We start from the raw sequence: 13782 nt of genomic DNA, 5'->3' as shown, positions 1-13782 counted from the left end.
TATGTGCTTTGCTGCCATTGTTTTATCATTGTGATCAGATCTTTAAAGTCTCTTGCTGCTAAATGGGTCAGTCTGTGCTAGTGCTGATATAGTCTACTCCGGCTAACAATACACAGACTAAAAAATGTATAGATCTCAGATAAGAAGAGAACACCTGCAGATGAAGATAAATAGAAAATGAAAGCTCTAATTCACATGCAGGTAAGAGCTTTTGATTTATGGTTAACAGAATGAAATCATAAAATATCTATTACTTTGTAATACTTATCCCCAACATACTCATACTGTATGGCAACATAAAAGCATTGGTAGTTTGGATATTTTATTAATAGTATTAAATATATTAAGATCTTCAAAAATCCCCAAAGGCCTAAGAATCTTCATAAAGCATTGTAAGCCATTTTAGGCAAGGTATGATGCCTAGTTAGAGACATATCTTACCAATTGTTACTACAGCAACAAACAAGATCTGTTTATTAAAATGCATATTAAGGGCTTTTGTATTTTGTGTTCTAAAAAATGGATTGCTGAATTTAGAATTGGGGAATCCTTTTGCTCTAATGTTCTTTTATAAAGAATGGAAGAATCTAATCATTAATCACTGTAGCACTGCTGTTTTTTGAATGTAAGGAAGATGTCAAGGGCATAGTTATTATATATGTGGCCAGCTTGTATACATGCATACCGCATGATGAGGGGTTGGAAAGTGTACGTCATCATCTTTCAAGGAAACATCTTGATGACCCCCAGTTAGTTTCACTAATCTGTTCATTACTAGAATTGGTCCTTACTAGAAATTACTTCCGTTTTGATAAGAAATTTTTCTTACAGAAACAAGGGACCAGTATGGGGGCAAATATGGCACCTACGTATGCTAATATCTTCATGTACGATTTGGAAGAGAAAATAATTTTACAGAATGCCATATTTTCAACCCATATTTTCTGGTATAGTCGATTTGTGGACGATATTTTTTTCGTATGGCGAGGCCCTGAGGGTAAACTTTCACAGTTCATTGAATACATCAATATGGTGCATCCTACTATTAAATTTGTATTGCATAAGGACACCACACGTATCGAATTTCTTGATGTATCAATATACCGTGAATCTAATGTATTATCCACCATGTTATATAGAAAACCAGTGGAGAAAAATAACATGTTATTATATAACAGTTTTCACCCACCAGGAACAACAGAGGGTTTACCAAAGAGCCAAATAATGCGGTGTAAACGCATTACCTCCGATACATATATTTATGAACAAATGAGTGAAAATGTTATAGATACCTTTAGAGAACGTGGGTATCCTGAAAAACTGTTGAAAGAATCAAAGAGGCAAATTGATCGGATTTCACGAACTGATTTATTAAAATGTAACAAAAAGGAAAGTGTAACCAATAGAATCCCTTTTGTGACGACCTATGACTGCCATTCGAAGGAGGTACGGAGGGTCATTAGAAAATATTGGCCAATTGTAATGAATGACCCAGGCACCTCAAAGGTGTTCACTGATTATCCTCTATTTGCATATAGACGGGGGAAAAATTTGGGTGACCAATTGGTACACAGTGATATGAACCCTAATCACTCAAAGACCACCCAAAGATTCTTGGGCAAACCATTAATGGGAACGTTTCCATGTCTCTCTTGCCAAAATTGCAATGCCATTATAAAAGGGGCTGCTGTTTCACATCCCACCTCAGGGATACAGATTAAAATCAGAGGATACCACACTTGTATGTCCACCAATGTCATTTACCTATTGAAGTGCCCGTGTGGGTTAGCCTACGTGGGCAAAACTAATAGGATGGTAAGAGTACGAATCAATGAACATAGGAGTGCTATACGGAATGTTAATGTCAAACCCACATCTGTTAGTCGACATTGGGCCGAATGTAACCACACCATCTCACAGTTGCGATGGATGGTGTTAGAAGAGATAGCAACTAAATCGGGTAACACAGACCAGAAACTCCTTCAGAGGGAAACGTATTGGATCTGGAAGTTAAATACATTGGCACCTAGGGGCCTTAATGAAGCAATGAATTATACGTGTTTTTTATGAATTGTGTTGCTTAATATGTGCCCTCCGTTTCTTACAGTGATGGAGAAGGTGAACATGAATTGAAAAATATAGCATAGAATCATCTCCTTTTCCACAGGTAATCAGTATTTGTATTAACTAATTGGTAATAACTACTTATGGTATGTGATAGAAGTTCTTTGTCCTATATTTATAATTAATATGGAGGACTGAATACGATTTTCAGATTTGTTCTGGACTCTGATTTTTGAATTTTTTGAATTTTTTTTTTATTGTACACTTTCGAATTAGATTTTTTGGAGATACTTATTCACAAGCAACAAATTATGGACTTTGTATCACAGTATATTTCAAATCTCACTATTAAGACAATTTTGGATTGTTAATTATATACAATGTATCATTGTGTGCTATATGGTTGCTGAACACTAGATGGCACCATTTATATGGCTATATAAGCAGGGTCGGGATCTATGGTGGGTTGTCACTTGAGGAAGGGCATTTGTTTGTCCCGAAACGTTTGAACATGACTCACATGTCAAGAGCACTACAATAAATTTGGGATCACCCCGCATCTGAACAAGGTATTGGTTATTTCATTTTTTGCATTATATTATTGCTGGCGGTGGAAGAGGCCAGTACCAATACCTTCCCCAATTTTTTCTATTTTTCTGAAGATAGTTATTAGAACATACTGCCCTCTTCACAGTGCACAGTGAGTATTGTTATGTATAACATAGAGCAAAATTCACATACCTCTTATTTACAATTATACTTTAATAAGCATGGAATGCACAAATATGACCATATTGGGGGTCATTTATTAAAGTCTCAATGTAAACTATAAAATCCAAATTTTTAGTGGAAACAAAACTCAAATTTTTTGAGATTGATTATACCCAGAGGATGGAAAAAGTCAGAATCTGTAAATTCTTCATCTCAGACCAGCCGAGGTTTTATATTGTATATCTTTCTGGTCTGCGCTGGAATTAGCCTGAAAATTTGACAGTTTCAGGCAAAAAATCCAAACAAACTTGATTTTTCTGAAAAAGGCCCGAAAAAATCAAGTGATTCTGGGAAAAAAATCATATGATAGTTTTATTTTGAAATGATGAATTGTTTATTGAATCTGATTTCAGTAGCTGTTGTGAATATGATGGGATATTGGTCCCTTATCTGGCAGCACTTGAGTGAGTTGGAATAACATTGCACCACTTATTTACTAAAAATGATACATTATCTAATTGGGGTTTACTTAGATTTTGGACAGAAAATCTAGTAACTTGTGTGTGCTTTGGAAAGTTGGCCTGGGGCCAATTTATTGGATCAGCCTAATTGCGGGTGTTTATATCACGCAAAGCTCAGTGCATCTTCTTATTTATTTCCAGGTGAAATTGGAATCTAACCCCAGTTAAATAAACATTTTTTTATTGTGTTAGTAGATCTTGCACAAAACTTTGTATGTTGTCACACTATTGTTTTTTATTGGTTTATTTTACTTTTTGCTGCTTTTTAAATGCCACACATTTAGTTGGTAGTGCCTTTGAAGGTATACAGATGCTCATCATAACTTTCTCACAATTTAATCTTTATATATTTAAACCCACTAAATATTGTTCATGCCTAAACTAATGCATCTTCTTTTAATGCTTTGCATTAAAACAATTGCAAAAGATCAAACGATAAAGCGTTATGTAGCCTCCAGACTTTATATTTTAAGAAACCACTGTAATACCCACATCTGTAATTTCATCTTGAAATTCTAAAGGAATTGTTTGCAAATGTTCAATTCTAATTTCCTTGGCTACAAAGGGCTTCTAGGAAAAAGCCCATGTTTAAGATGTGCACTCAAAAAATAATAATTATTTAGCCTTGCTCTAGTCATTTTATAACACTCTGCACAGAGTAAAGCAATGTTTCCTGTGAACAAGAATAAATTAGCACCCAGAGGAACAAAAATGCTATTTTTGTTGTAAAAACAAATATACTGACTGTTTATCTCCTAGAAGGCTTACGCAGACTATGGCTTTGTGTTACCAGCTGTTGCTGAACCTTCAGAAAATGCCCTTTTAGTAAGGTCAGACATGGTTTTATGACTGATTAGTTGCTGTAGACTCCTAAGAAGGTTTCTTTTTAGTAATAGTGGCATCATAGATTTGCATTACAGACTGTTGGATATTTTGGATATTTTAGAATTAATTTTAAGACTATAAAGCCGGGGCCCTTTTATTTGTCATGTATGAAAGTTCCTACAAGATCAGGGGATGTAGCCTGATATCAACTGGAGGGACATAGACCTAGTTTTATTAAAAAGGTAGATCCCCAATCTTCCTTCACTGCTCCAATTAGAATTACTGTAACTATGAAATTTCTTTCTTGCATGCAGTAACTTTCATCATTACACTTAGAAATGCTAATATGCTTGTGCATTTTTCCTTTTTTGTTGCCCCAACCACCTAGGCATATATCACAAAGGTAGATAAGTAATTGTTTTAGGAGGCATGACTAAGGTTTATCGTTTCCTACAAAAACATACATTACTTACATTACCCTTTATAAAACATTACAACCTGTGTCTAGCAAATTAGAAATAGCAATAGCGGCAACCAATCTCTTATACGTAAACTTATGGCCTTTGGCACACACGGGGGTTTTGACTGCTTCAGTTCTCTCATGAAAAAACTGCTTCAATCAAAATGTCCTTCTTACCTTGAAGTCATTTCCCTTTCACATGAATGAAAAATGTGCTTCCCCTGGTAAGCAAGCATTCCTGCCAGCGTCTGGAGACAGATTGGAGCCAATGAAGATGAGGAAGGGCTGTCCTAGTTGTCCCTTAGATCGTTGCAATAGTGAATACAATAAAATGAAAACAATGATTTGACAAAAAATACTTTAATACAAAATACACATATATTTTGAATACAACAAAATGTGGAACAAAATAATAGTCGTTGGTTCTTTCTCTCAAAGCAGAAGGGCTTATAAAGCTTATCTTTATTAAGGCTTGCATAATTCAAACGTGAACCAGTTATTTTGAGGACATATTGTTATCCAATTTTGTATGAACCCTGGAGCATAGTTATAAACATTTATACAGGGCCTGAACTTCGGGTAGGCAGAGTAGGGACCAGCCCAGGGCACAATCATAGAGGGGCGCAAACATTTTCTTTTGTGGCCTTTAATAATAACAAAATATATTCTTTTTGTGAAGGGAGAGCCTTTTGCCCCAACCCCCTCTGGAGCTGACGTGTTATCTGACCATTTAAACAGTTACCCCTTTGTGCTTTGAGTGTCCACTCACCGCTCCCTACAGGCCTATATCTTAACTGACACTCTCTGTCCCTGGTTGGTGCATGCACATCATTGAGATGCTGCTGTTGGTGGTAGAAGTATTAAGAATTCCCGTTGTGGCGTTGCTCACACCAAATCAATTTCAAGCTGATTTATGTAGCAGCTGGTGAAGGAAAAAAATGGTACTGCAGCCTGTACATGGGGAGAATCTGGAGGGGGTGAACAGGTCTTTTTTAATCAAGGTAGTGACTCGATTTTCTTCACATTTATCACTGGCAGGTAGTGATGGGCGAATTTGCGGCGTTTCGCTTTGCAAAAAAATTTGTGAATTTTGCGCGAAATTCGCGAAACGGCGAAAAATTCGCGAAACGGCGCCGGTGTCTCATTTTTGATGCCAGCGCCCGTTTTTTCGACGCCGGCGCCCGTTTTTGATGCCGGCGCCCGTTTTTGACGCCGGCGTCCGTTTTTTCTAAAAAAAAATTTTTTTGACGCCTGCAAATTTTTGCGGGCGTTTCGCGAATTTATTCGCTGGCGGCGAATCACGCAAATTTGCCGCGAATTCGCGCCTGCCGAATAAATTCGCCCATCACTACTGCCAGGCAGTCAACTATCTGGGGCTTGGGTGTGGTTGATTTGAGTTCCTATGCTGTGACTGGGGGTAAGCTTCTCAGCTGTGCTGGAAATGTTTGTTGTGGTTAGTTGTGCTTTGATGGGGGTACTGCTATGCTGGGAATATTTGGTGGGGTTAGGTGTGTTATGCCAGTATGACGGGAGGGTGGGGAGTCAATTGAAACAATCACCTAGGGTGCCAAAATAGTTGCTCTGGCTCTGCATGTATATAATACACAAATCATCACCACTTTAATGCTATGTACACAGAGTAAATTCACACATAGTTTTAAAGCTGTGTAAAAATAGCATTGAGCGTCACAGATTTTTACAACTTTATTGCCAGACATTCTGTGTTACCTGAATGTGTTTCATTGGCTTTAATACGGTCTAAGCTTCTCTAAAGTAGTAGAGGTTCAGGTTAAAAAAATACACAACTTTCTATATAGAACTTTGGTATATTGTTATTTCTCAATCATGTATTAATTCATTTGTACAGACAGCTATACAGCTTTGTAAGTAGGCCATGTTTTTTACCAAACTTTCTAAGCCTTTTTTGCCATAAAATATTTTACTCATATTTATATATCATGTGTAATGTGAAGGACATTTCTGATGTGCTTACAAAATATAATACAATATATACTCTCAGTGGTCACTGCACTTGGTAACACCCTTTAGAGAAATGCATGCTGGGAAAAGCTGCAAACGCTGTCTGATCTAAAATAAAGCACAAATAGGATGAGTTGTATGTAAAACATCCTGGGAAAAAGCAGTCCCAAGCTAGGTTTGTTTTTTTTGTATATTCTTTATTTTTCCATTTTTTAGATATACAACAAAAACAAAAGCACTATACATTGCATGCGAAATTTCAATATCATTTCTACATTGACAACTTGTTTTGTCCAAGCTAGGTTTTAATTGTTTAATCAGGCAAAGAGACTATAGTGTTAAAACTAGGACAGTAGTACCACCAATTTTTCAACCCCAGTGAGTCAAAGAGCTTGTGCAGCCCCATAAAAGTAAAATCTTCCTCTTATCCCCAATATTCCATGGGCAGCCAAAAAGGACCATAGGGATGATTGTATTGGACACACCCTTTGTATCTATGGGGCATGCAGATGTTATTTGACGTTAGAAATTGGTATTTTATTATTTGTCCATCATGTCTTAATTCATTTGTAAGGACAACCACAGAGCTTTGTTTACAGGCCATGTATTTTACCAAACTTTGGAAGCATTTTTTATCATAATATTTTACTCACATTTATAAATCATGTGTAAAATAGGTAATATGGCATATTCTCCATCATTGGCCCTAAATTATGAAAAAAATTGCATGATCAAGCCAAATATTTACTGATAAAGCCATTCAAAACAAACTTCCATACAAATTTTAGTACATATATCCTGTCCAGATGATACTGCAACTATGAAGAATGGTTGTTTCATCAATTGGACAGGCTTGACAAATCAATCTACTAATTCACCATGATAACCAGAGCACAGTGAGGGAGCAAAGCTCTTTTTAACTTCCTGCTGTTGCAATCATTCCAGCTGTCAGTCTGAGTGAACAGAATAATAGAATGGTGGTCATACCATGTATGGCTCTGCGTACAGTATTCATTTGGCCTACATGTATGGCCACCTTTAGTGTATCTGTGTAGTATAGTGCAGTGCTATTCCTTTCAAATGCTGAAATATTTTTGATTGCGTTATGATAATACTGACTATCCTTTTTTGTGTATTTTTTCTTAACTTGTGAAAATAATACAGAAACAGGTGCAAAAAGATGAAAAATAGACATAAACATGCTGTTGAATTCTTAAACTGTCCTAGTGGTTTCCAAATGCTTAAGGGATACATATTGGGATCTGTTTTTTTCCATCTAGATGTTAAGAAACGGATCAATCCACTTCAATCTACACCACCACATTCTGCTTGTTTGTGCCATATGGTATTAGAGAATCAGATTAAAGACATAAATACGTACATACTGTATGAAGTGCAACTACCAAGTAGTAAACCTCCTTTGTTTTTACAATAATGTGCAGCAAATATAATTTGGCTTTAAAATAATGTGGAAATTGAGCAGATCAAGATTCAGCCTCACTTTGCATAAGCAAAAAATACCTAACTCCCAACATAATTTAAGGGGTAGATTTACTAAGGGTCGAAGTTAAATTCGAGGGAATTTTTGAAGTAAAAAATTCTAAATTCGAAGTAATTTTTTGGATACTTCAATCATCGAATAGGATACTACAACTTTGAATTGACTTCAACTTCGTTTGAATATTCGACCATTCGATAATCGAAGTACTGTCTCTTTAAAAAAACTTTGAATTGAATGCTTCACATATTAAACCTGCCGAAGTGCTATGTTAGCCTATGGGGGACCTTCTACAACATTTTTTCAAGTCTTTACACATCAAATAAAAATCCTTCGATCGATCGCTAAAATCGTTCGAATCGTTCCATTTGAACAATTTAATTGTTGATTTTTATTCGACTGCAGGATTGCCAAATTTGTTGAAAAAACTTCGAATTCGATATCAGAATTCGAAGTTTTTTAATTCGATGGTCGAATTTCGAAGTTTTTTGTACTTTCAAAATTCAACCCTTGATAAATCTGCCCCTAAGTGTAATCTCTAAACCAGATGTAGGGCTATATTTGTATACATATATTGATATATATTCTGTATACACACACACAGAGAGAGAGAGATTTTTTTAGAATACTTGACCTCCACCCATCCTTGTGCTTTAGATGAAAATGTTTCCCTGATCTCTAGTATTTCATGGGCAGCCGAAAAGGACCATGGGGATAATTGTATAATTGTATTGATAGCACCCTCTGTCATTTTGGGATGTGGGGATGGGAATTTTATTTGAGGTTAGTGTTGGCTTGGGAGGGAAGGGACAGTTGGTCTCTAACACAAAGCCCCTTCCCATACCAGGCAAATCTCCCAAACTAACAGATCTTCTCTCAATAGCAAGAGGTTAATCTCTCCCCCCAGTGAAAGAGTGAAGAATCATGAGACAGACACACATACAAACCTACCTACCTTAATGTACTGCTACTCACAGCCCCCCCCCCCCTCTTGTGGTACTGTGTAACAAAACAGAAATCAAACTTGGCCTCCCAATAAGCATCCTTTATTCTATGTCAATTCTCTGAATGGACAAGGACTCATCCAATGGTGTATGTAAATACTCTTATTCATCCAGGTCATGGTATAACTATAGTCAAATCAACTGGACTTGCTGTATTTTTTTCTGAACTAGCTTTGGCAAATCATAATCAAGCAGAATGAGAAGAGCAAATACACAGAGAACCAGATACAAACTACTAGTTGACTTTGTAATTATACAACTTATGTTTGTTACTAGTTTATATTGTAAGGAGGAATTCTACTCTCGTAAAGATCATATGCACTCTCCTTAAATAACATGTTGACAATCCCACGGGTTAAGAATTCTGATTCCTGACACAAACATGCTATCTCATAATAGTTTACTGTTTATTTTAACAGTGAAGTTTTTGCCTTGAAATCATTATGTCATTTACTGTATGTATATATCTGTTTTATTGCCTCAGCATTTATTTGTTGGGTATGTGTTGAATTACTTATTAGTATTGGCTTATTCATGAGTTAAACTGCAGTGTCAACAGCCAAGATCTCTGTCCGTAGCAAAGGGACTCCTGGGAATGTATAATGACTTTTATGTAGTAAACCTGGCCTTGTTCAATTATCTGTGATTATGTGTCTGTTTGTTATTGAGTTTTTCAAGGTATAGAGATAAATATTTAGTTCAGTATAAGCCTCACTTGCCCTTGTTAAATATTTTGACTGCTTTTAGCTATGCATGTGGCATTATTATGTGAATAATGAGTGATTTGTACACATATGTACACACTCTCCCTTCTGTTGACAGTTCTTTTGCAGAAGTTTTCCCTGTGGGCTCTGCATTGTCATTCTGAGAAGAGAAATGGGAAAAGCTTTTATGTGCATGCAGCCATTTTTCCTTGGTCAATTGGATACGTATTGTCACATTTTAAAGCCATCTCGTGGGAATTCTAACCCTATCACAGATCAAGATTTTTTTTACCTGCTAGCTAAATAGATGTGTATAGTTTAAGTGTACAGGAGAGTTATGTGTTATAAAATCTTAGGCATTTTATGGTTTGAGATTTGCGAGTGACTAATAAGAAGAGGTTCCAGAAAAGGGCTGTATGCACAGGTTAAGTCTTTGTAACAAGTAAATGATAAGATAAATGTTAGCACTGTCTGCTATGATGCCTTTTAAGCTTTAAACAACAGCATTTTGATAAAAAGGGAAATTTCCTCTCCAAAGCATAAAACCCAGTGAATGTGCCAAACTAATGAGCTCTAATATGTTCTTGATTACAGTTGCTTCTTTTTTTAGAGAGTAATGATATAGAAGTAGGAAAACATAATATATAGTTGCATTATTCACTAGATTAAACATCTCATTGGATCTCATTGACTCCCTTTCTACCTCCAGTGAGCTCTGATGTACATCTGGACCTAGTTTAGCTTGCAGCAGCTTGAGATAGGGAATTAGCATATTGTTTCTCGGGGAATGCCCTTGAATGTGCTTGAGTAGCTGTCTTATATTAGACATGAGCTGCATTTGCAAAGAGAGATAGGAAGAGTGGGTGTGTGTTTCAGGCACTGTGAATAAATCCTGTGTGGATGTACCTTCATTTAAGGCTCAGAAAAGCTCAACAGAAATGTCAGAAGAATTGTTCAGTGATTAATGGACATCAAGTACTGGACTGGGGTTTGCACTAGGGGATCAGGAGCTCACTTTGCTTCATACTTACACAGAGTTCTATTTGGCAGCAGGTGAGGACTTAATCTTCAGCCTCAATTGTCTGCAAACTGCTTGTGTGTGTGCAAGCAAGCACATATGTATATGTGTGTGTGTGTGTGTGTGTGTGTGTGTGTGTGTGTGTGTGTGTGTGTGTGTGTACGTACTGTATGTATAGCGAGACATTTGTGGCCTAACTGTTTCATCAAACCTCAAATTACCTAGTTATTGCAAAGTAGGGATTTGGATCTCATCAGGGATTAGTAGTTTAGTACCAATTGCCATTTGTTACCATTCCTTCCCTAAATTCAAAACAGAATGAAATCTAGACTTATTAAGCAAGGAGGCAAACAAGCCCAGGTTGCAGCTGACTTGTCATTAAGGATTTCATTACAGGATACATAGATGCAGATAGATAGATATATATAGATGATAGATAGATAGATAGATAGATAGATAGATGTAGATATATGCTCTGATAAGCTATTGAATTTTATACTGAGCAATGTTTGTGGATGATTGCATATAAGATTACTTTCATTCAGCATTTTTCACTTATCTACTCTGAAAATGTCTGTGCTTGTCAGTAATGCCCTGGCCTTACTGTTTATGGTAATTAAGTCACCCAAAGGAGACTGGGAAACAGACAGCATGCTAATAAAGTGATACATTTGCCCTTTTAAAAATGAGAACAAGATCAAAATATAAAGGTGCACAAAGCTTCAGCGCATAAAATGAATGTGAAAAAGATCATCAACATTTTTGCATAATATCTATTTGTGAGTTTAATAATTTTAATCTTTTTCTGTTTCTGTACCTTCTAATTAATATTGGAACAAAATATATGTGTGCATGTGTGTGTGCAAAAGAATGCCAGCACTTGTGTATCAGAGGCAACAGATGCCCATGTATTGAGGGAACTCCATGCTCACGCGTCTTATATTAGTTAAAAATAAAAATTGAATGCAAAACCAACTGTTTAGCTGTTACACCAACAAAAAAGGTTGTTGTAACAGGCAAGACATTGGCTGATTAATATTTTTGATCAAGTTAAGACCTGTGACTATGGACTTCCTTCAATATATGGTTAAATATATAAACTGTATATATATATAGAGAGACGGAGAGAGATACTGTATGTTTAAAAAGCAATTTAGCGAGGAACAGTCACTGAATATAACAATCATTTGCATCCTCTTGCAAAAAAAAGTTTTTAAAGTTTTTAAATGGTGTGCTCTTTTCAGAATTACTAATATCATTATTTCTCCTAGTTTTGTGTTTTCTGTTCTTATAATTCTTATAGATCAAAGAGAAGGATCCAGCAATGCATGTGCCATGTCTCTTGAAGAATCCTTCTCAGATCTAAACAAAATGGCCATCTCGGGAAGACATAGTCAGGTGGTGTCAGATAATAGACTAGAATTAAAGTGTTTGACAATAAAAAAAAAAAACTGCTGGAGGAATGAGGCATGAGATGTACCTTCCAGAGGAATAGAACCTGCAAATCTAACTGGTTCATTAAACTATGCAATTTGTTTCTAGCTTTAATGCATAGCATTTGTAAAAGAGGTGTTACAGATATTTTGTTAGTGTACATTGAAATTAAAGCAGAAATATATATGGCAGGCACTTTCAGTTAGAAAATCAGAAATGTGTTATGCTACAGTCAGTTCTGTAATGTAAAAATATAACTCAATATTTCAAAATAACAATTGATACTGCTGAGAGCAAGGTCAAATCATTGTTAAATCTTTCTGAAGCAGAATGTATAGGAAAAAGGCCAGTAAAAGAAGATATGATGACAATATCTGGTCATGGTGAGTTTAAAGGCTTCACTAGATATTAATCTTTGAAAAATGCATGCTTAAAAAATTCCAGATTGAAGCTTATCTGAAAGTGTCTGTTAAGCAAATTTTAGCTAAAATGCCATACTAAGCTACCATTCTAGTATGTAATGTATAATAATGTGTGTAGCGCTATAGTAAATTGTGTGTACTGTACACCACTATTGAGCTCCACTCTCAATAAATGTGCTCCGGATGAGACCTATAATCTTAGGGAGTAAGTCCTCGCTGGAGGCAGGGTGTAGTACAACTGTAACTGTATACAGGGTATAATAATTGGGCGCCAGTGGTTCTTATAACTTAACCATGAACATATTTATTGAACATACACAATCCTCAGTGGAGTATACAATAGAGCAGACAGGATTTTGCATTGACATTGAATAGGCAATACTCACTGCACCACTTGGTCAGTATTAGTCCCCACAGGCAAGAGGTTTTCCCTAAGTGGAACCTGAGAGGAATCTATCTACTCTGTTCCTATACACTTAGTCCCTACTTCTGGGCTATTAGTACCCGGGATCTTAATCCCTCTGACTCTCCTCGTCGGAGCCTTGAGCTGCTCAGCTAAATAACCTGTCTGTCTGTCACTCCTAGAGTGACCTATAAGGGTGAGTAGCCTATTCTTACTAGACCTGACCTGTCTAGGTTCTTAAATGTTATCATTAGCAGTTAGCAGGCAATTGTTTTTCTCTTTTTTTTTGTAACTAAATATTTTCCATTTACATGTTTTTTTTACACGTATAAGCTATAACATCCGAGTAATAAAAAAATGAAAATGAAATGACTGCAGCATATATTTCAGTTATTGCAAGTATTGGGAACATGATGGTAATGTTAACAACAGTAAGACAGCAGCAATACCAATGATCATATCAACACTGATAAAAAAATAGTACCTGTGGAGTACATAACCTTATTTAGGTAAAATAGTCACAAGTGAGTGTCCCAAAATAGAGAGATTGTTATGGAGGTTTTCCATTTTTTTATCAGTAAAATATAAGAATCTCAAACTGGAGATAACAATTCTCAAGTAGACCAGACATCTAGGAAGAGAGGCTTTGTTTTGTAATGCAGCAAAGGCAGGTTTGAATAATTTAATGCTATTTACCATTTTTTTAAAAATTTCTCTATACACCTTGGTGACTTCCAT

General features: G+C 36.0%; 1 protein-coding gene across 4 annotated transcripts in view; it reads left to right on the top strand.

Annotated features, from left to right (window-relative positions):
* The window catches only part of LOC108713136 (synaptotagmin-1), a 305972-nt gene that overhangs the window by 134946 nt on the left and 157244 nt on the right, over positions 1–13782 (top strand). The window contains exon 1 of one of the 4 annotated variants that reach the window (XM_041588588.1): positions 1361–2167. The exons of the other annotated variants lie outside the window; for them this stretch is intronic. The gene's annotated coding sequence lies outside the window, so the exon portion shown is untranslated. Of the gene's footprint in view, positions 1–1360; positions 2168–13782 lie in introns of those variants that run through there. 4 annotated transcript variants of the gene reach the window in all.

The sequence above is a fragment of the Xenopus laevis genome, chromosome 3S (genome assembly GCF_017654675.1).
Source record: "Xenopus laevis strain J_2021 chromosome 3S, Xenopus_laevis_v10.1, whole genome shotgun sequence".
Taxonomy (NCBI): domain Eukaryota; kingdom Metazoa; phylum Chordata; class Amphibia; order Anura; family Pipidae; genus Xenopus; species Xenopus laevis.
The sequence above is the reverse complement of the archived record's forward strand: the minus strand, read 5'-3'. Positions and strand labels throughout refer to the sequence as shown.